The following is a 24,129-nucleotide window of genomic DNA, read 5'->3' on the forward strand; positions in this document are numbered from 1 at the left end:
ATACAATAGACATCAGGGATCAGCTAGGCCCTGGGTCCAGCCCAGGTGTACATCAAAATCACCTGAGGATTTCTTTGTAATACTGAGACTGGGGGTCCACTTCCAGGGATGTATTCAATTGGTCTGGGAAGGGGCCTAGTTAGCATTATTCTTAAAAGCTCCCTAGATTTTTCTGGTATGCAGTGAGGGTTGAGATTGGCTCATCTGTTCCAAATCACTTGTTTATCAGCTGAGGAAACAGAGGCTCACAGAGGTGAAGTGGCTTATATAGCTGGTCAGTCACTCAGAAAGCTGGACTCCAGGGAATGGACTTAGAGCCGAGTGCTGAAAATTCATTTTCTAAAAGTGTCACTATCTCCAGTTCTTGTTTTCTTTCCTAACTGTAAACACACACCACACACACACACACACACACACACGCACGCACACACACAGTCAAGTGTGAGTGCACTTTGTTGGCTGTTTCCTCTCTCCTGAATGCTGTTTTGTCTTGTGTCCCTCGTGGCTCTGTTTATCCCAAGGAGACAATGGGCAAGATTCTGAAAACCTAATCAGCCTGAGCCAGAGCCCCACAGAACCAGGACCACTGCCAAATTCACAGCAATGACAAGATAAACGTTTTGTCTGCTTTTCTGCATTCTATCTAGTGCACTGGAAAATTACAAACCCACCTACTTTTCTCCACAAGAATTCCAAAGACATCTTGCTCCCAAAAAGGAGAGGTTTTCTAATTCGTTTATTTCAGCGTTTGCTTATAGCCTGAACATTGATCAGAATACATGGATAAACCTGTCTTATTTATTCAGAAATTTTTATTTGTGCAGACTTTCTGACTAGTTCAGGATGTCTCAGTGGAAACATAGAATTGGTTAGGTCTGTGATGGGAGATAAGCTGGGTGGGAGGGACTGAGCAGAAACTTTTTAGATCTGGGAGTGAGTCCGATTAAGTGTTTCTAAGAGGAAAACATTCTTGTAGCTGCTCCCCTTCTGTTTCTTATTTTATGACAAAGTATGGGTAGCCTTTTATAAAGAAAGCATTATTTCAACTTGACTGAAAATATTAATAACAGTCTCCTCTTATTTGCATGCTCTATGTGCCAGGTAGTTGTTAGTTATTCAAACTCAAGTTCCATGAACTATAGCTCAGGTTGAGTTGGAATTTGACTCAGAACATGGGTGTCCATGAGAGACCAATAGAGGGCTCTCTATGCCAAACCACAGCACCTTGCTTTTACCTCCTGCCCAAGTGATCAGGGATTAAGAGCCTTTCTTAGTATTTGGCCTACCTCCTGAACCAGCAGAATTGTTTATTTCCGTCAAGTTTACACCAAAAGTAACAAACAGAATTCTGGTCACTTAATTAAGAGTAGGTTTTATAGTTTATAGCAGAGTCCTTCTATACACATATAGGAGGCTAAGTGAAGATGGGGCTATCTCCCACAATTCTCCCTTCTCTGCATAGTCATCCAGAATCCAGCCACCAACCTCCAGGATAGGCAATAATAGGATGAAGCTCTCCTTTAGGGTATGAGGTAGATCTGGTTGCAAATCCTGGCCAGTCACTGGGTTTCTGTAGCACTAGGCACATCCCTCAATATGGTCTGAGTCTAGTCATTGGTAACCTGTTTTCATACAACTCAGTACTCACCAGGAAACCCCATAAGACACTGCACATGGTCCTTGCCCCTTGATTCTTGATGATGAAGCTCTGAACAAAAGGCATCAACAGAAACTTTCAACTCATCTCAAATTCTCTGTTTCTCTTGGCTCAACCACTTGATAATTTACTCTGTGAATAAGCTTCCTCTGTTTTTATTATTTTCAGGCCACATGGAAAAACATGGCTGACAATGATATCCAAAAATATATGTTACAGATGCAACACTTCCCAGATTCACCCAGAAGCAAATCTAACTATCGCCTCTGTCGTGACATGAGTACAGCCATGTTTGGCCGCTCCATTGACCTACAGCCACCAGCACAAAAAGAAATACAAAGCTGCTTTCTGTGTGGTGGGAACTGGCCTTTTCCCGGGAACTGGCCTTTCTCTCACGGAGGGAGTTGCAAGTTGTAACATTTCAAGGCTCTTGGAGCGTCGTAGCACGGGACAGACTGGCCATCTGTGCCAGGCTAGGACGATAACCAAAGAGAACAATGCACGTACACAACTACTGGGCTGGCATGTTAGCCAGGGGGCTCAGTGCACGTACGCCACTGATAACCATTTTGTGCATGGAAACACTAAATGCTTGCTCTGCAAACTCTGTAACTGCTTACTCTGAAAATTACTGATGGTATAAAAACTGCTGGAAACTGAGCCCTGGTGAGAGTTCCACCTGTGGAAGGGACACCTTGCCCAAGCCGTGTGATCCTTGCCCAGCCGCGTCGATTGACAGGGCTCTCCCAGCAGTGGGGCGTGGATGTTGTGAGTAACTGATTTGATGTGAAGTAATTGATTTGATATGAAGTAATTGATTTGATGTGTTCTCTTTTCGGTCAACCTGGTGTTTCTCTTTCTGGTTGATTTGTGTCATTTCTCTTCAGCCGATGTGGGTGTTTTCCCTTTCCAGTCGGGCTGATGTTTTTTCCCTCTTAATATTTGACCTATTTGGATCTGTTTGCAGACTGTCACCTTTACTATCCTCTATATAATAAAATATACCTTCAGTCCATTTGTTTGGAGTGGAAAGTGTCTTTTACGTCTCCGATCGAATCCCCGAACCTCTCATAACATAATTGGCGCTGTGAGCAGGATTCGATTAAGGAGATGCCTTTCCTATTCAAACGAAAGGTAACTGAAGCCAAGGTGGAAGAAATTCCAGGATGGGAGGACCCTCCCTTTTACACTCTGGCTGGGGAGTGGGCTCATAGGTCAGGGTTATGTGAAGCTTGGGATGCTCGTCTGCGACGATTTGAACCGTTGGATGTGACCAAAGCTTTGCAGACGGTGGAAAGGAAAGAGAAAGATGATGTTTCTTTTTTGACACGGCGAGGTTGGTGTTTGTTGACTGCTTATTGTCGGGCTATAGAAGATAGGGATAAGATACAGACAGAGAAGGCACTCTTGGAAACAGAATATTGCCGGGCTATAGAAGATAGGGATAAGATACAGACAGAGAAGGCACTCTCGGAAAAAAAAAATTTAGATTTGCAGTCTCGCTTGGCTATGATTCAATGTCAATATCATGCACTGGGAGATCAGGCTCGAAACTACCAAGCTATAGCAGAAAAGGCTGCTGTAAGAGTTGCCAAATATAAATATAGAAAGAGGAGAGGAAAGGTAAATAAACGAAAAGTTCATATGGCCATAGCATCGGCCGGTCCTAAGTGGGACCCGGACACATGGGATGGTAATATCTGGGATGATGATTCTGAAACTGATTATGAGGAAGAGGAAAAACCGCCCAAACGCACAGAGGCACGTCCTCTTCGCCGTCGGCGGATGGAAATGGATGGTAATCATCCTGTAAGGAAAGATGTGATTGAGGATTTTAACCAACAAAAAATTTCTGATATTTTAGCCCGGGCTACACAAAAGCCTGGAGAAGCCATTATAACCTGGCTTGTTCGCCTATATGATATGGGCGCTACGGGAATTAATCTGGATGCAGGAGATGCTTTTAAATTTGTAATTTTGTCCAATGATCCAGTAATACAGGGAGCTTTCAGAGACTGGAGCATGAATGCTCACCCCCCAAATAATCGTGGACAAGACACTGATGGTACAACTTTATTGGCTCTTGCAGTAAAAGGAGCTCAAGATAAATACCCCACAGATGATATGTGGCCAGACACTAATAGACCGTGGTATACTTTAAAAGATTGTGTCCAAAAGATGAGAGAAGAAACCATGAAACGGGCTGTGTTTCTGGGGTGTGGTGAAGCTTTAAATGAAATGACTTTAAGTGTCCAGGTGCGAAACAAGTTGATAAAAACTGCACCTCTGGCATACAAACAAATAATTACAACCCTTCTCATGAATAAAACTGAAAACCCTATAGCAACACTTGCAGATAAGATTATGCAGCTAGCAGACTTGGGAGACTGGCAGACAACTGAAAACTCTCCAGGAAGGGAAAAAAGAAAAACATTCTTTAAAAAGGATAAAATGACTCGAGGTGATATGTTTTTGGCCCTACTCTGGGCAGGAGTACCCAAAGACCAGATTGATGGAGTTGCCACTAAAGAATTATGGAAACTATATAAAGAAAAAGGGCTGAATGTAAAACAAGTGAATAGAAGGGACAATATAGAGAATGCTTCCAAACCAGTGCCTGCTGCACCTAGTGCACCACCTCCTCCCTCGGATCCTCTTCTTGCTGACTTATGTGATTGAGGGGAAGGCCAAACCTCTGTATCGATTAGTGCCACTAAGAAAAGATATTAGACCACATGTACCAATTAAAATATTTTGGAAGAATGGATCTACAACTAGTGTGCAGGCACTTGTAGATACAGGGGCAGAGGCCACCCTTATCTATGGGACTCCAACTAAGTTTCAAGGTACGTCAATTCTGATAACTGGATTGGGAGGAAAAAAAATCCAGGCAGTTACCACTAATCTTTCTATGCAAATTGGGCAACTAACCCAGCGCACATATCTAGTTATGATTGTGCCAATACCAAAATATATAATTGGGATTGATATTCTAAAAGGATTGACATTAAATTTGGCTGATAGACGATACCAATTTGCTATTAGAGCTTTGTCTTTTCATATTAATGCTGTAATTGTGGGATGTTTGCATCATGAAGTAGAAATTCCACCTGCCACGCAAGTGATCAATCAAAGACAGTATCGCATCCCTGGAGGACAACAAGAAATATCTGAGACCATAGAAGATTATTTGGCTATAAAAGTCCTTCGCAGAGTAACTACAGCCTGGAATAATCCTATCTGGCCTGTTAAAAAAGGTGATGGGACATGGAGAATGACTGTAGATTACAGAGAGCTAAACAAAGTGACTCCGGCTATTCAAGCGGCCGTCCCTGATTTGATTACTCTTATAGAAAAAGTGCAATGTTATCCAGGCACTTGGTATGCAGTCATAGACTTGGCTAATGCCTTTTTCACCATACCTATACCTAAAAGTGTCCAAGAACAGTTTGCTTTCACGTGGCTGGGACAACAATATACCTTTACTAGACTTCCTCAGGGATATGTGCATAGTCCCACTATCTGCCATCGACAGGTTGCTGAAACCTTGACAAAGGTACCTGCTTCTGATGATGTCCAAATAGTACATTATATAGATGATATTATGATCCAAGGAAATGAAGAAGAAAAAGTACAACAACAGTTAGAAAAAGTAATGGACACACTTGAGGAGGATGGATGGAAAACTAATCCAGCTAAAATTCAGGGCCCGAGTTCAAATGTTAAATTTTTGGGAGTACTTTGGAATAATGGAAAACAAGAAATTTTACCTAAAGCTAGACAAAAGATATTAGATTTTGCAGCATCCCGTAACAAAAAGGAAGCACAAAAATTTATTGGATTATTTGGATTTTGGAGGGCACATATTCCACATTTAAGTCGGCTCCTTGCACCTTTATATAAAGTTACCAGAAAAAAATATAAATTTGAATGGGGAATGAAACAAAAAGAAGCTTTTGAAGCAGCCAAGCATGCTATTCAGACTGCTTTAGATCTATGGCCAGTTAAACCGGGACCCATTGAGTTACAGGTAGATGTCATTGATCAGTATGCCAGCTGGAGTTTATGGCAAAAACAAGGTGCCCGACGTTATCCTCTGGGATTTTGGAGTCGCAAGCTTCCCTGTTCCAGTGAAAGATATAGTCCTTTTGAAAAACAGTTGTTAGCTTGCTATTGGGCTCTAATAGACTCAGAAAGCCTTACCCTGGGACATGAGGTAATTATGCGACCTCAAATACCCATCATGCAATGGATTCATAGCACGCCTGTTACTCATAAAATTGGACATGCACAAGAATTTAATATCATCAAATGGAAATGGTATATTCAAGACCGGGCCAAACCTGGCCCAAAGGGGTTGTCTCTATTGCGTGAACAAGTGTCTCAATATAGCAGTGAGCCAACTGTGTCACCCAAGACTGATATAACAGAATCTCCTGTTAAATGGGGTGTCTCATATGATCAATTGACTGAAAAACAACAAAAACATACCTGGTTTACGGATGGTTCTGCCAAAATGATATCGAGCTCACGGAAATGAAAAACAGTTGCCTATAACCCATCCACCCAACAAACAATTGTCACCAGTGGAGATAATATGAGTAGCCAATATGCTAAACTTTATGCGGTGTATCAGGCACTTCAACAAGAACAGGGGCAACAATGTCATATATATACTGATTCATGGGCAGTGGCACAAGGTTTGGCAACGTGGATGCCACAATGGAAAAAACATGATTGGAAAATTAATGATAAAGAAATATGGGGAAAGAAATTATGGGAAGACATATGGTTACGGTGTCAAAACACAATTGTTACTATATTTCATGTTGATGCTCACAGTTCTTTAATTTCTACAAAATGAAAGCATAATTCTCATGCTAATCAGCTGGTGCAGATTCGTGCAACACACAACCCAGGCTTAGCACAATGGGTCCACAAAAAGAGTGGACACTTGGGAAAACAAGCGTCATACAGGTGGGCACAACAAAGGGGGATCCTTGTCACTCACGATGATATTGCCACTGCAATACAACAATGTCAGTTATGCCAACAGTTAAATAAATGGGGAGTTCCACACCCCTACCAAGGTCATATCCAAAAGGGATTATTTCCCGCCCATACCTGGCAAATAGATTTTATTGGACCATTGCCAAATTCTTGTGGATATACTTATGCCTACACTGCTGTTGATACATATTCTGGTTATTTATTGGCTATACCAGCTAAAGTGGCCACCCAACAGAGTGCCATAAAATTATTAGATACAATTAAGTTATATTATAAAACACCAAGGCAAATTCAGAGTGACAATGGTTCCCACTTTACAGGTAAGTTGATTCAAACTTATACCAAGAAAAATTATATAGAATGGATTTATCATATACCTTATTACCCCCAAGCTGCAGGCCTCATAGAACGAATGAATGGATTGCTTAAACAACAATTGAGGAAACTCGGTCATGGCTCATTAAAGGGGTGGCACAACCATCTAAGTACTGCTCTAAATATGTTAAATAACAGGCCGCTAGGCCCTAATGAGACTCCTTTGTCAAAGTTGTTACCAGCAAAGATTACAGAAGTGGCAACCGCCACCCATGAGTTTATGACCTTAACCTATTGGCCCCTGACTCAGTCTGCTAAACCGCCTTTTCGTGCCACGGCCGAAGCGGCTGGATTTGACTTATCTACTGTTTATTCTATTCAATTGCCGCCAAGAAGCAGTCTACAGTCCCTACTGGGATAATGATACAATTTCCCAAAAACACCTTTGGCTTATTAAAAGGACGCTCTGGACTAGCAGCAAAAGGTATTGATGTACTAGGAGGAGTCATTGATCCAGATTACCAAGGAAAAATAAAATTTATATTATATAATGGTAGTGACACAGTACTAACTGTAGAGTCTGCGGAACGAGTGGGACAATTATTGGTGCTTCCCCTCTTGACTCCAAATGTGTCACAAGGACAACCTCCAAGTGAATTAACTAAAAGAGGAATGCAAGGATTTGGGTCTACAGATGGATAAAAACCTGGAGCAAAGGTGTGGGTGACACATCCACCCAATGCGGCTCCGCGTGCCGCAAAAGTAGTGGCCCAAGGGCCCACTACAACGCTCATAGTTATGTATCCAAAAAATAAACAATTATATCATGTTCCTAAAAATTCTGTTTCTTTGCGTGAATAGATATTCCTGCTGTGTTTGCTATGCTGTGCTGCACTTCCATGTCTACTGCAGACCTACATGCCAACTAACGTCTCCGTAGGACAACCTTTGACCCTGCACTGCTGGACCAACTGTTCTACACCAGTGGGACCTATAACCTGGACTATGAATGGCCGAGAAATTTGGTCTCAGAAACATCAAGCAATCTCTCGGTACAAGCCCATATCTAATCAGTCACGCAAAACTAGTTATAATTTCTCTATTACCCTGCCTTCTGTTACCCTCCGTGATGAGGGCTGATCTGGACTTCTACAAGCTGGTTTGTTATGCCTAAGTGTCACTTTATCTAATGTTATCTTTGATGCTATACATGATTTGCAAGATCAAGTTAATAACATTTCATATTCTAAGGGGTTATTTGATTGGTTACCTTGGGGTTTGGGTCCTTTATTGCGAGATAGTTTTATAATTATTGTAGTCATTAGATTTTGGATTCTTAGATGCACCTTATATACTTGTATACAAAGTTCATTGTCTGTGCATATGGTGTCTTATGGTAACGGAGACGGCCACGGCCGAATATGTCTTGACATGAGTACAGCCATGTTTGGCCGCTCCATTGACCTACAGCCACCAGCACAAAAAGAAATACAAAGCTGCTTTCTGTGTGGTGGGAACTGGCCTTTTCCCGGGAACTGGCCTTTCTCTCACGGAGGGAGTTGCAAGTTGTAACATTTCAAGGCTCTTGGAGCGTCGTAGCACAGGACGGACTGGCCATCTGTGCCGGGCTGGGACGATAACCAAAGAGAACAATGCACGTACACAACTACTGGGCTGGCATGTTAGCCAGGGGGCTCAGTGCACGTACGCCACTGATAACCATTTTGTGCATGGGAACACTAAATGCTTGCTCCGCAAACTCTGTAATTGCTTACTCTGAAAATTACTGATGGTATAAAAACTGCTGGAAACTGAGCCCTGGTGAGAGTTCCACCTGTGGAAGGGACACCTTGCCCAGGACGTGTGATCCTTGCCCAGCCGCGTCGATTGACAGGGCTCTCCCGGCAGTGGGGCGTGGATGTTGTGAGTAACTGATTTGATATAAAGTAATTGATTTGATATAAAGTAATTGATTTGATGTGTTCTCTTTTCGGTCAACCTGGTGTTTCTCTTTCTGGTTGATTTGTGTCATTTCTCTTCAGCCAATGTGGGTGTTTTCTCTTTCCAGTCGGGCTGATGTTTTTTCCCTCTTAATATTTGACCTATTTGGATCTGTTTGCAGACTGTCACCTTTACTATCCTCTATATAATAAAATATACCTTCAGTCCATTTGTTTGGAGTGGAAAGTGTCTTTTACGTCTCCGATCGAATCCCCAAACCTCTCATAACAGCCTCTCAATAAGGGGCTTCCCCTTGATTAAATTAACTGTGGTTGGGGATAAGTTTGCTTTGCAAAAGCTGCTGGGGAATCATCACTTTACTACACATTTCAGGAGAATGGGGCAATTTCCAATGACAAGTAGGGAGAAACAGGAGCTTGGCAGACACCAGTAACAGGAGCCTAACCTGTACTCAGGACCCCAGTCTCGGCACTTATTCTTCTCAATCTCTTACCACAACCACGACTACCGAAGATTACATGGGCCAGGTTGAGGGAGGCCAAGCCCGGGTGCCATGGGCGCCAACGGGACTGGAAAATGCTCTTGCATAGGTACGATAATCACATATGGTGAGTAAGAACACTTCAGATGACTACAATAGAGAGCACTGAAAATAAGAAAGTACTTTCATTTAGGCCAATCATGTTTGGTTTGAAGTCTCAAGATGCTAGCACGTACGTTTTCTCTGTTCCTACGAATAACGAAGAGGTTACAGGCCTCTTATTGTCACTGACCATTCTCCAGAGGAGTACGCAGGGGGCAGAAAAATCAGAAAGATACAACCTCTCAGAGAATAGGAGCAAATTTGGGTTAAGACTCCAGTTTAGTGATTTGCAGAACTTTATACCATAAAAAGAACAGTCTCTGTTTCCAGATGAGCAAACAGAGGCATGGATCAGGGGGCCAATTTTCACAGGTCTCCCTGGCTCTGGGTTCAGTAGACTCTACATAACTGGCATGTCCTAGCTCCAAGGCTTCTACAAGGTCTTGTAGAACCTGAGAGAGGAGTTAGCACATCAATAAAACTGCTTTTCACCAGCCTCTTCTCAATCAGTTTTCAAAAGAGAACAAAAAAAGCTATTACTGTTTAAGTGTCATTTTCCACAAGCAGGAACTCCGCCAACTTTAGTTGCACTTTCTACTTTCAGTTTTCATCTTGGTTTCTAATTTATCTTTGCAACAACATGCCCACAGATTACATCATTAGCTGCTGTTTATCTCCCTTCTATATGTAGCCTTGTCCTGGGGCTCAGATTTATCTGAAAATCCACAAGAGAGGCTGGCCAGATCACAGAGGAGCCCAAGCACCTAAACAAAACACTGCCGAACTGCTGCCTACTTCATACCAACCAGGAGGTAAGGATTTCTCTGCTTCTCTGCCTTCCTGTCTAAAGTTTTTGGAAACATGTTAATCAATACTATCTCAGCAGACTTAGTTTCAGTGACGTCAATTTTCCTTACTCTTCTATTTGAGCATCTGCTTATGGACTGAATGTGTGTCTGTGAATGTGTGTGCGTACACACATTCACACACACACATAAACTCTCTTATTAATTCAGGCATTTTTATTTTTGTTAGCATCGCCCTGAGGAAGCTTATCTCATGTTAAAGCCCAAAGAAGAAGAGGGAAGTGGGAAAAAGGTTTTGCAGGAAGGGAGAAAATGATCTCAATCTCTGAAATTATTTTCCACCAAACTCACTTCTGCCTGACCTAAGGAGGGAACGGACAGTTTGTCTGGATAGGGACGTTGTTTTCTGCAGGCTCCTCTCACCATGGAGGAAAAGTAGGACCCACACAGCTGTTTGAGCCACAGTCGTGGAGTCTCTCAGATGTCTTGAGGGAAATATCGTGGGGATGTGGTGGGAGAAGCTCACTGCTTAGAGAGCAAGGCCTTTCTCTGGAGGCTTCTGGTCTCACTATCTGCACTGCTGGGCGCCTAGGTCAGGTCTTCTCAATTTGACTGGATTTAAGATTAGCAGATTACCTCTCCCCTAAGGAAGCCAGGTGGTCTGCAGATTCTTGATATCCTCCTGTCTACAAGGCTTGGCTGGAGTTCTGTGCTTGGAAATATCCACACCTTCCTTAGCTAAAGGGCCTAATGTGGGATTTTCTATATTGTCCAAATTGAATCTTGATTCAAATAACCCCCGATGTCAGCAGATTAAAAAAAAGACACATTCATTAATATTGAACTGCAAATTTTCCCTCAGTGTTCCCGTGGGCAAAATTTTGAAGGGGCAAAATTTCCAGAAAATGTGCAATTAAGGGCTTATGATCAACTGTCCTCCCCCTCTTTGGCCATAGACTAAGTTGTCACTGATAATTAAAATTATAAAATAAAAGTAGCTATCACTTCCTGAGAGCTTATTAAGTGCCAGCCTGCCTTCTAAAAGTATTATGTAAATTATTACATTTAACCCTCAAATGAAACCTGTGACACAGGTACTCATATTATACAGATTTTGCAATAACAAATCTTAGATTTAGAAAAGTTAAGATCACACAGATAATAAGTGATACAGCTGAAACATGAACCAGAGTCTCTAGTCAATGACACCTTATTGAACCCTTAAGCCAATGTTTCTTAAAGGGTACCAGAAAGGGTTTATGAGATCATTTCAGATGGCATACTCATTAGCTTTTATGTTTTAATGCTTTTGTGTTTATTTGAACATGTACTAGAAAATATATATATAATTTGTAAAGTTTCTGTTCAAGTTCGTAATATGATTCTTTATTATGATACATATAAGATGAAATTTACCATTTTAACTTTTTTTTTGGTGAGGAAGATTGGCCCTGAGCTAACATCTGTTCCAATCTTCCCCTATTTTGTATGTGGCATGCCGCCACAGCATGGCTTGATGAGCAGTGTGTAGGTCTGCACCCGGGATCCCGCCGCCAACCCCAGGCTGCTGAAGAAGAACACGCGAATTTAACTACTATGCCACCAGGCCAGCTCCCTTTTAACTATTTTTAAGTATACAGTTTGGTAGTATTTAGTACATTCACAATGTTGTGGAATTGTACCTCATACAATTAAGCATTCACTCTCCACTCATCCTTCACCCCAGCCCTGGCAACTATTAATCTGCTTTCTGTCTCTATGGATTTACCTATTGTGGATATTTCATATAAATGGAAGCAAACCATATGTGGCCTTTTGTGACTGGCTTATTTCACTTAGCATAATGTCTTCAAGGTTCATCCATGTTGTAGCATGTGTCAGAATGTCCCTCCATTTGAGGCTGAATAATATCCATTGCATGTATATACCACATTTTGTTTATCCATTCATCCATTGATGGATACTTGGGTTGCTTCCACCTTTTGGCTATTGTGAATAATGCTGCTATAAACATAAGTATAAAAATATCTGTTAAGTCCCTGCTTTCCCTTATTTTGTGTATATATCCAGAAGTGGAATTACTGAATCATATGGTAATTTTTTTTTTTTTTTTTTTTTTTGGTGAGGAAGATCAGCCCTGAGCTAACATCCATGCCTATCCTCCTCCTTTTTTTTTTAGGAAGACTGGCCCTGGGTTAACATCCATGTCCATCTTCCTCCACTTTATATGGGATGCCGCCACAGCATGGCCTGACAAGTGGAGCATCGGCGCGCCCGGGATCTGAACCCAGGTCGCCAGCAGTGGAGCGTGCGTGCTTAACCGCTACGCCACGGGGCCGGCCCCTCATATGGTAATTCTACATTTAATTTTTTGAGGAATCACCACCATCTTCCACAGCAGCTGCCCCATTTTACATTCCCACTAATAATGCATAAGGGTTCTAATTTCTCCACATCCTTGCCAACCCTTGTTATTTATTTATTTATTTTACAATAGCCATTCTAACGGGTGTGAAGTGGTATCTCATTATGGTTTTGATTTGCATTTCACTAATGATTGGTGATGCTGCGCATCATTTCATGTGCTTATTGCCATTTGTATATCTCTTTTGGAGAAATGTGTATTCAAGTCCTTTGCCTACTTTTTTTTTTTTTTTTGTGAGGAAATCAGCCCTGAGCTAACATCCGCCAATCCTCCTCTTTTTTTGCTGAGGAAGACGGCCCTGGGCTAACATCGGTGCCCATCTTCCTCCACTTTATATGGGATGCCGCCACAGCATGGCTTACCAAGCAGTACTTCGGTGTGCGCCCGGGATCCGAACCAGCGAACCCCGGGCCGCCGCAGCGGAGCGCGCGCACTTAACCGCTTGCGCCACCGGGCCGGCCCCCCTTTGCCTACTTTTTAATCAGTTGTTTTTTTGTGGTTGAGTTGCAGGAGTTGTTTATATAGTCTGGATATAAATCTCTTATCAGATACATGATTTACAATATTTTCTCCTATTCTATAAGTTTTCTTTTCACTCTGTTGTGTGCTTTGATGCACAAAGTTTTTTTCTTTTCCTTTGGTGAGGATGATTCACCCTGAGCTAACAACTGTTTGCAGTCTTCCTCTTTTTTTGCTTGAGGAAGATTAGCCCTGAGCTAACAACTCTTTGCAGTCTTCCTCTTTTTTTGCTTGAGGAAGATTAGCCCTGAGCTAATATATGTGCCAGTCTTCCTCTATTTTGTATGTGGGATGCCTCCACAGCATGACTGATGAGTGGAGTAGGTCCGCGCCAAGGATCTGAACCCATGAACCTGGGCCGTCGAAGCAGAGAGCCTGGAACTTTAACCCCTTGGCCATGAGGCCAGCCCCTGCACATGTTTTTATATTGATGAAGTCTAATTTATCTATTTTTACTCCTGTTGCCTGTGTTTTGCTGTCATGTTCAAGACATCGTTGCCAAATCCCACGTCACGAAGCTTTTTCCCAATGTTTTCTTCTAAGATATTTATAGTTTTAGGTCTTACATTGAGGTCTTTGGTCTTTTGAGTTCATTTTTTTGTATACGGTATAAGGTAATGGTTCAGCTTCTTTCTCTGGCATGCAGTTATCCAGTTTTCCCAACACCATTTGTTGAAACACTGACCTTTCTACATTAAATGGCCATGGTACATGTGTCAAAAATAATTGGACCATTGTTATGGACTGAATTGTCCCCCATCCCCCCAAAAAATTCATATTCCTAACCCCCAATGTAACTATATTTGGAGATAGGGCCTGAAAGGAGGTAATATATAGGTTAGCTGAGATCATAAGTGCGGGGCCTTAATCTCACAGGGCTGATGTCTTTGTAAGAAGAGGAAGAACAGTCTCTCCATGCACCAGTAGAGGAAAGACCATGTATGGATTCCAGAAGGAGAGCCCTTCCCAGAAACCGAATTAGTGGGCACCTTGATCTGGACTTCCAACCTCAAGAACTGTGAGAAGATAAATTTCTGTTGTTTAAGCCACTCAGTCCATAGTACTTTGCTATGGTAGCCCTAGCTGACTAATACAACCATATATGTGAGGGTTTATTTCTGGACTCTTCATTCTATTTCTTTAGTCTATATGTCTGTCTTTATACCAGTACCACACTATTTTGATTACCGTAGATTTACAGTGACTTTTGGAATGAGAAAGTGTGAGACCTCCAACTTTGTTCTTTTTCAAGATTATTTTCGGTATTCAAGATCCCTTGAAATTCCGTATGAATTTTAGGATAGATTTTTCTATTTCTGCACAAAACATCATTGGGATTTTGATAGCGATTGCACTGAAGCTGAAGATTGCTTTGTGTAGTATTGATATCTTAACAATATTAAGTCTTCTGGTCCATGAAGACAGGATGCCTTTCCCTTTATTTGTGTCTTTAATTTCTTTCAGCAATTTTTGTAGTTTTCAGTTTGCAGGTCTTTTGCCTCCTCGGTTAAGTTTATTTCTAAGCATTTTATTCTTTTTAGTGCTATCACCAATGGGATTGTTTTCTTAATTTCCTTTTTAGATTGTTCATTAGTAGTGTACAGACACAAAACTGATTTTTGCATATTGATTTTGTACACTGCAATTGTGCTGAAATCGTTTATTAGTTCTCACAATTTTTGTGCGGAATCTTTAGGATTTCCTACATACAAGATCATATTGGTTGTGAACAGAGATAATTTTACTTCTTCCTTTCCAATTTAGATGTAGTTTATTTCTTTATCTTGACTAATTTCTCTGGCTAGGACTTCCAGTACTATGTTGAATAGAAGTGGCAACAGTGAGCATCCTTGCCTTGCTCCTGATCTTAGAGGAAAAGCTTTCAGTCTCTCACCATTGAGTATGATGCTAGCTGTCGATTTTCAATATATGGCTTCATTTGAGACAGATTCCTTATATCCTAGTTTGTTCGAGTGTTTTTATTATTAAAGGGTATTGTATTTTGTCAAATGCTTTTTCTACATCAATTGAGATGATCATGTAGGTTTTTTCCCTTCATTTTGTTAATGTGGTGTATTAAATTTATCAATTTTCATTCACCCAACCATTCTTGCATCCCAGGAATAAATCCCACTTGGTCATGGTGTATAATCCTTTTAACATGCTGTTAAGTTCAATGTGCCAGTATTTTGTTGAGCATTTTGAATCAATATTCATTAGAAAATTCATCTGTGGTTTAATTTTTTTGTTTTTGTCTTTGTTTGGTTTTAGTATCAGGGTCTCAGAATTTATGAGTTTGCAAGTGTAGTGTTCTTCCTCTTTAATTTTGGAAGACTTTTAGAATTGGTTTTAATTCTTTTTTATAAGCAGTCGCACTCCTGGTTTAAAATCTACGTGTGATTTTTCAGGCCTGACCATAGGTAATTACAGAGGCTTTACCTGACAGGCCTCAGCGGGGAAAGCTGTCTTCCCCACACAGACCTGGTGCACAGGCAATGCACTGCAGTCTCTGAGGAGAGTTGTAGTCAAGGACTCAGGCCCCTCTGGCTCATCACGCTCTTCACATAGTTGCATTCCTAGCCCAGGCATCTTCATTCCTTGGTCTCTTGATCTGAGGCCTTGGGGAGAGTCTTTTCCAGGCACTTTTGTTGACACCTCCTTATAGGCAGAAGGAGAGGAAAACTTGAAGACACTTTTCCCCACTCTGACTCAGTACCCTGTACTTTTCCACTCCTAGCCCTTCCCCTCACACTGCCCCCACTTCAGGGTCCAGAGACTTTTGTTCGGGGCTTTCAGCCATGTCTGTGCTGATCTACCTAAGCATCAACTTGTGTGCTGTTCTGTTGAAGGAAACGGAACAGGGGTATCAACATTTTCTCCAGTTTTCTCCTCTTGCTTATATCATCATAGTAATGATGAAAGGCTTAACTCTTTCATTTTTGCCTTGTTGCTTTAATGGGCTACTTTGACACCTGGCAGATCAGGTCCCTCTCTCTCCCAGCTTAGCTGTGCTCCTAACACTTGAAATGCATGGTAGAATTCACCAGTGAAACCATCTGGTCCTGAGCTTTTCTTTGTTGGGCGAGTTTTTAAATTGTATACACATATACCTATTGTCTCCTAGATTATCATCTAATATTTTTATTGTTTTCTGGGTTTGGGTTTTTTTTTTTATTTAAGTCATTTAATTTGAGTGGAAGGTAGGGTAGTTACTTATTGAGATTGTAGTCTACCCAGTCTGCCTCTTTCGCATAGGAAGTATGGAATGACTAATGTAACTGAGAAGGCCAGAAACTGTCATCCATGGGCCACATTCTTACTCAGTAAAAGGCAACTATTTCTGACTTGGCTTACTTGGACATGCACAGTGTTTTCTTCTCCTCAGTTTCCTTTCCCCGGTGCCCTAGGACTGGCTGGATAAATTCAATATGACACGTCAGATCAACGCATCCTCATATTCCCTGATCCAGCTCTGCCATTCGAAACCTTGGTAGGCCTAACTCTCTATTCTGGAAGTCAGTATCCTACAGAGAAGGCATAAGAGGAAGTGTTCTTTCCCTTGAATAACAAATCTAATTGCCTTACCTACAGAGCAAATGGAGAACATGGGGAAAAAAGCAACAGCACCTTTCCCCCACTCTTCCTAACACACACACACACACACACACTCACACACACACATACCTTCAAACACAATCGTTATTCTCATTTCTCTTGATAGCATTTTAGTGATGGCAGTGGGATAAACCATATTAATACTTGGGCAAAGGACTTCTGTATCCAGAAAGATGGAATAGATGTATATTTCCCATTTCCTCTTAGTATGTACAGTTAAAATATAAAACAAATATAAGAACATGCTGACTGGTGGATAAATGACGGCAGACCAGCTAGGAAACTTGGGACCTAAGGAACAACACTGCGGTGAGTCTTATGGGCATTCCCTTTTCTGCATATATCCCAGACTGAGTGCTGGAGAAACAAGCAACCTAGAAATGCCAATAGGCATGGACGGAAAAGTCTCATGAAAAGCCTACTCTCTCTAGCCAGAGGACCAAGAAAGGGACAGCCTAGCAAGACAGAAAACTTATAAACAACAACCATTCAACTCCAGCCAAACAGCAAAGGAAAAAATAAACAAATAAACAAAAACTGTAGCCCCATTCTGAACAGTGCCAGCAAGGCTGAGTGGGGAGCCTAGACTTCTACCCTAAACAGGCTATTGCTAGGCATCCCATCTTTCTCCCTCACCCTCTGCCCACCAGGGTGATGCCAGACAAGGCCAAGTGGGGTGCAAAGACTTTCACGGGTGGTAATGAGGTTCCCTCTCTCTGCAGTGTCCGTGAAGTCCACAAAGAGAGTCTGGACATTAACCCCCACCTGGTGGTAATGAGATGCCCTCCCACTCCCCACTGAGGTGGTTTCAGAGAGGCCTAGTGGAGTTCAGGATTTTCACCACCACCCAGAGGTAATAAGGCCACAATTCCCCAGTCTTCTCCCTTCCTGGCTTCAGTAAAGGCCACATGGGGAAGAATAACAAGGCACAGCTGCCCCTCCCGGCCAGGGTAGTATCAGCAGAGGCCTGGGGGGAGCCTGACCTTCCACCCCCATCCAGCAACAATGAGGAGCCCAGGACCCCCATAAAGTGTTACTGAAAGACAAGTGGGTAAACTGGATTCCACCTTGACCTGGTGGTGTGGAATGGGGTGGCCTTCCGCTACTCCTAGCAAAGCAGTATTAGAGGAGGCATGCTAAAATAGATTTAAATGTGACTCAGAGTCTCATAATACAATACCCAAATGTCCAGGGTTCAATAAAAATTGCTTGTCATACCAAGAACCAAGGAAATCCCAATGTGAATGAGAAAGAATAATCATCAGACAACAACAGTGAAATGACAGAGATGTTACCAGTGTCTAACAAGCATTTTAAAGTTGCCATCATAAAAATGCTTCAATGAGCAATGATGAACAAACCTGAAACAAATGAAAATATAGAAAGTCTCAGCAAAGAAAGAGAAGATATAAAGAACCAAATGGGAATTTTTGAACTGATAAGTAGAATAACCAAAATGAAAACTCAATGATTGGGCTCATGTGCAACCATGACATACAACTATCCAGTGGGGCTTTGGGGAAAAAAAGGAGGAGGACTGGTGATAGATGTTAGCTCAGATCCGGTCTTTCTCAGCAAAAAGAGCAGGATTAGCACGGATGTTAGCTCAGGGCTGATCTTCCTCAAAAAAAAAAAAAAAAAAGATTGGGCTCAACAGCAGGATAGAGAGGACAGAGGGAGGAATTCATGAACTTGAAGATAGCATTATAGAAATTATCCAATCTGATACTAATTTCAAGTAGCTGAGCAAACTCCACAAAGGACAAACCCCCCAAAATCCAAGACACATCATAGTCAAAATTCTGAAAACTAAAGACTAAGAAAAAAACCCATGAAAGTAGTAGAGAGAAATGACACCTTACCTGTAAGGAAAAACCCTGCAGTCCTAATGGCAGCTAATTTCTCATTAGAAACCATAGAGCCTAGAAGAAAGGAGCAAAACAATTTTCAAGTGCTTACGGAAAAGAACTTTCAACCCAGAATCACATATCTAGCAAAAATATTCTTCTGGAGTGAGGAGAAAATCAAGAAATTCTCAAATGAAGGAAAACTAGGAGATTTCACATCAGCAGACCCACCTAAAGGTATAGCTAAAGGAAGTTCTCTAATAAATAAAAAAGGTATATAGGTCAGAAAGAAAACATAAAACTGTCTCTATTTACAGATGGCATGATGTCTCATAGAAAATCCCAAGGTATCTACAAAATAACTCCTGGAACTAACAAGTGAGTTCATCAAGGTTGCAGAATACAAGACTGACATACAAAAATTAATTGTATTTCTATATACTAGCAATGAACATGTGGAAATTGAAGGTAAAAATACAATATAATTTAAAATTGCTGAAAAAGACATACTTTAGTGTAAATGTAACATATGTGCAGGACTTGATGGCCTAAAACTACAAAATGCTGATGAAAGAAATCAAAGAAGATCTAAACAAACAGATATAGCATGTTCATGAATTAGAAGACTCAACATAGCAAATATGTCAATTCTCCCCTAATTGATACAAAATTCCTATCATAACTACAGCAAGATTTTTTATGGATATAGATAATATTAATCTAAAATTTATATAGAAAGGCAAAAGAACTAGAATAACAATTTTGAAAAACAAGAATAAAGTGAGAGGAATCACCCTACCCAATTTTAACACTGATTATATGCAAAGCTGTATGGTATTGGTGGAGGGATAAACACGTAGAGCAGTGGAACAGAATAGGAATCCAGACATAATCCCACACAAGTACTGCCAACTGATTTTTTTTTAGTGAGGGAGATTGGCCCTTAGTTAACATCCGTTGCCAATCTTCCTCCTTTTGCTGAGGAAGATTGATCCTGAGCTAACATCTGTGCTCATCTTCCTCTATTTTGTATGTGGGATGCCCCCACAGCATGGCCTAATGATCTGTGCATATGTCCCCACCAAGGATTCGAACCTGCCAACCCCAGGCTTCCAAAGAGGAGTGCTTGAACTTAACCACTGCACCACCTGGCTGGTCCCTGCCAACTGATTTTTGACAAAGGTGCAAAAGCAATTCAATGGAGGAAGAAGAGTCTTTCCAACAAATGGTGCTGGAGCAATTGGATATCCATGGGCAAAAAAACGAGCCACCAACCTAATCTTCACATGTTATGCAAAAACTAACTAGAAATGGATCATAGATTTAAATGTAAAATGTAAAACTACAAAACTTGTAGAAGAAATCACAGGAGAAAATCTTCAGGACCTAGGGCTTGGTGAAGAGTTCCTGGACATGATAACAAAAGCATGATCCATAAGAGGAAAAGTTCAATAAATTATACTTCATTAAAAGTAAAAACTTTTGCTCTTCAAAAGACCTTATTATAAAGGTAAAAGACGGGGCCGGCCCAGTGCCATAGTGGTTAAGTTCGTGCCCTCCACTTTGGCGCCTCAGGGTTCGCAGGTTCAGATCCCAGGCGCAGGCATATGCACCACTTATCAAGCCATGCTGTGGCAGGCATCCCACATATAAAGTAGAGGAAGATGGGCATGGATGTTAGCCAGGGCCAATCTTTCTCACCCCCCCAAAAAAAGGTAAAAGACAAGCTACATGCCAAAAGAAAATATTTGAAAAAAATATACCTCACAAAGGACTCATATCTAGAACCTATAAAGAATTCTTGAAACCCAACAATAAAAAACAAACAATCCAATTAGAAAATAGGGAAAGAGATATTTCACTAAACAAGATATATGGATGGCAAATAAGCAGGTGAAAAGATGTTCAAACCACTGGCCATTAGGGAAATACAAATTATACCACAATGAGAGATTACTGGAAAACCTATTTAAAAAAAAAAGTGGAAATACCAAATACTGATAAGGATGCAGAGAACTAAATCATCCATACATTGCTACTAGGAGTCTAAAATGATACAGTCACTCTAGGAAATAGTTTGGCAGTTTCTTAAAAACATAAGCACACACTTAGCATATGACCTAGCAATTACACTCCTGGCATTTATCCCAGAGAAATCAAAATTCACGTCCATGCAAAAGCCTGTACACAACTCTTCACTGCACCTTTATTTGTAATAAGCCAAACCCAGAAACAACTGAAATGCCCTATAACAGATGAATAGTTAAACAAACTGTGGTATACCCATACCATGGAATATTACTCCCCAATAAAAAGGAATGAACTATGGACAAACTGAACAACTTGGATGGATGTAAAGGGCATTCTGATGAGTGAAAAAAGCCAATCTCAAAAGGTCACATACTGTACAATTCCACTTATATGACATTCTCAAAATGACAAAATTATAGACATGAAGAGCAAATTAGTGGCTACCAGAGGCTAGGGATGTTTGGGGAGGTAGGGAGGCAGCAGGTGTGACTATAAAGAGATAGCATGAGGGAGATGATTATGATGATGGGATAGTTTCTGTGTCTTGATCGAAGTAGTGTTTCCATGGATTTACTCACGTGATAAAATGACACAGACCTATACACATATCATACCAAGTCAATTTCCTAGTTTTGAGATTGCACTCGAGTTGTGTAAGATATTATCAGGCGAGAACTGAGTGAAGGGTACACTGAACCTATATAATATCTTTGCAACTTTCTGTGAATCTAGAATTATTTCCAAATAGTAAGTGGAAAAAAAATTGGTCAAATATTATCTCTTTTAGGTGGTCTTAATTTGTTGCATAATCTGCAGACTAAGGTCCTGAGGTCAATAATGTTTTCTAAGTTTCTGTATTTCTAACTGATCTCTGTCCTAATTATATTGATAGGAAAATAGGAAACTCTTATATAGTACATAATATGCTCTAAGTCTTTTACTATACAGGCTTATTAATCCTCAGCAAACCCAGTGTACTAAGTACTATTATTATTCCCTTTTCACAAATAAGAGTCTGAGCACAGAGCAGTTACTTGGCTAGAAAGAGCTGGAGCCAGCATATGGAGCCAAGCAAATGCACTCAAAGTCTATGTGGATCTTAGACATACAGAGACTCTAAGGAAAATCAAAGCAGGTCTTCCCTTTTCAAGGCTCAGCTCTAAATATGAGGTGTTTCATCTGGCTTTTTTCTATTGGCTGTTCCTCACCAAAGAAAATCTGCTTTTGTTTTTACAGTAAGAATGCCGATGAAGATCAGATCAAGGACAGGCTGGAGCAGCTGAGATGTCACTTTACATGGGATTTGCTAATTGAAGACACTGAAATGCCTGACTTAGAAAACAGGATCTTGGATGAGATTGAGTTCCTGGACACCAAATCCAATGTGGGAATACACAACCTACTGGCCTATGTGAAACACCTGAAAGGCCAGAATGAGGAAGCCCTGAAGAGCCTGAGAGAGGCTGAAGACTTAATCCAGCGAGAACATGCCGACCAATCAGGCATGAGAAGTCTGGTTACCTGGGGCAACTATGCCTGGCTGTACTACCACATGGGCAGACTAGCAGAAGCCCAGGCTTACGTGGACAAGGTGGAGAACACTTGCAAGAAGTTTGCAAATTCAGATGGACTGTGAGGAAGGAGGGGCCTTGCTGAAATGTGGAGGGAAGAATTATAAACGGGCCAAAGCCTGCTTTGAAAAGGCTCTGGAAGTGGACCCCGAAAACCCTGAATTCAGCACTGGGTATGCAATCACTGCCTATCGCCTGGACGGCCTTAATGGAGTACCACACAATAGTGAGGAATTTTGTCTGAACCCACTAAAACAGGCCATCAGGCTAAATCCAGAAGATGCGTATATTAAGGCTCTCCTTGCCCTGAAGCTTCAGGATGTAGGACAAGAAGCTGAAGGAGAAAAGTACATTGAAGAAGCACGGACCAACATGTCCTCGCAGACCTATGTCCTTCGATATGCGGCCAAGTTTTACCGAAGAAAAGGCTCTCTGGATAAAGCTCTTCAGCTCTTTAAAAAGGCCCTGAAAGCAACACCCTCCTCTGCCCTCCTGCATCACCAGATAGGGCTTTGCTACAGAGCACAAGTGATTCAAATAAAGAAAACTGTAAACTGGCAGCCTCGAAGACAGGATAGAGAAAATGTTGACAGAATTGCAAGATCAGCATATCTCACTTGGAATTTGCTCTGAAAGAAAAACCCACACTTGATATTGCTTATGTATACCTGGCAGAAATGTACATAGAAGCAGGGGACCACAGAAAAGTTGAACACATTTATCAAAAAGTGTTATGCATGAACATACTCCAAGAAGAAAAGCTGCAAAGGATACATTTCTCCTATGGCCGATTTCAGCAATTTCAAATGAAATCTGAAGACCCTGCAATTATCCATTATTTAAAAGTAGCAACAATAGAAAAGGCAACATTTGTAAGGGACAAAAGTATCTGTTCTTTGGAGAAATTGGCTCTAAAGAAATGTCAGAGAAATCCATTAGACACAGAAACCTTGAGCATCTTTGAGTCCATCCACAAATTGAAAGGAGAAATGAATAAAGCTCTGGAGGGTCCTCAGGCTGACTGCTGACTTTGAGAACTCTGTGGGACATGATGCCTAGGCACTGAAATATTGACCACTTTCCTATTTCAGCTGATTTTAGGTTAACATGTACTAATCATCTTATCTGCTTGCTGCTTTCAGACCAGATTATGCAATTCACTGTAAGGATGTGATTTTTGAACAATTACTCAAACCTAGTAAAACAGGTGCATTCAGAAAATAGTGAAACAGAATATATTGTCTCTGTGTGTGAGAGAAAGGAAGAGAGAGGGAATGGAACCATTTCTCTGTGAATGCTATATAGTAGGAAAAAACGGTTTGTTGAGTAGATTTGCAGCAAATAAAACAATGGACTTACAGAAAATAAATGTTTAATTCATCCATTTTATCAACAAATTGTTTTCAGTGCTAGATACCAAAAACACTATGGGGATGTAGGGGATGAAAAAATTCTTTTTCCTTTACCCTTCTTAAGTTCATTGGCTGGGGCCCGTAAATTAGACAAAAGACAGTTTATCAAGAAAAAACAAGTTTATAAACATACACATCACATATAAACATGGGATTACCTAGTGATGAGTAACTCAAAGAAATGGTTAGAACTTGTGCTTATATAGCATCCTAACAAACAAACAATACATTTTTAGAGAACTGCTAAGACAAAAGAACTTTTGAGTTTCTAGGGTAGCAAAGTAAATATGTGAGGGAAACTAACGGAAGATGAGGGCTGGGTAGTAAGGTTTGTTGCGTAGATTTCTCTGGTAGTGACTCTGGGCTGATAAGATCC

At 41.1% G+C, this 24,129-nt stretch overlaps 1 pseudogene; it reads left to right on the forward strand.

Moving 5' to 3' along the window:
• The first annotated feature begins 12,618 nt into the window (after positions 1-12,618).
• On the forward strand, positions 12,619-23,710 carry LOC131407231 (interferon-induced protein with tetratricopeptide repeats 1-like; annotated as a pseudogene).
• The last annotated feature ends 419 nt before the right edge of the window (positions 23,711-24,129 follow it).

This window comes from Diceros bicornis, chromosome 6 (assembly GCF_020826845.1).
Source record: "Diceros bicornis minor isolate mBicDic1 chromosome 6, mDicBic1.mat.cur, whole genome shotgun sequence".
NCBI lineage: Eukaryota > Metazoa > Chordata > Mammalia > Perissodactyla > Rhinocerotidae > Diceros > Diceros bicornis.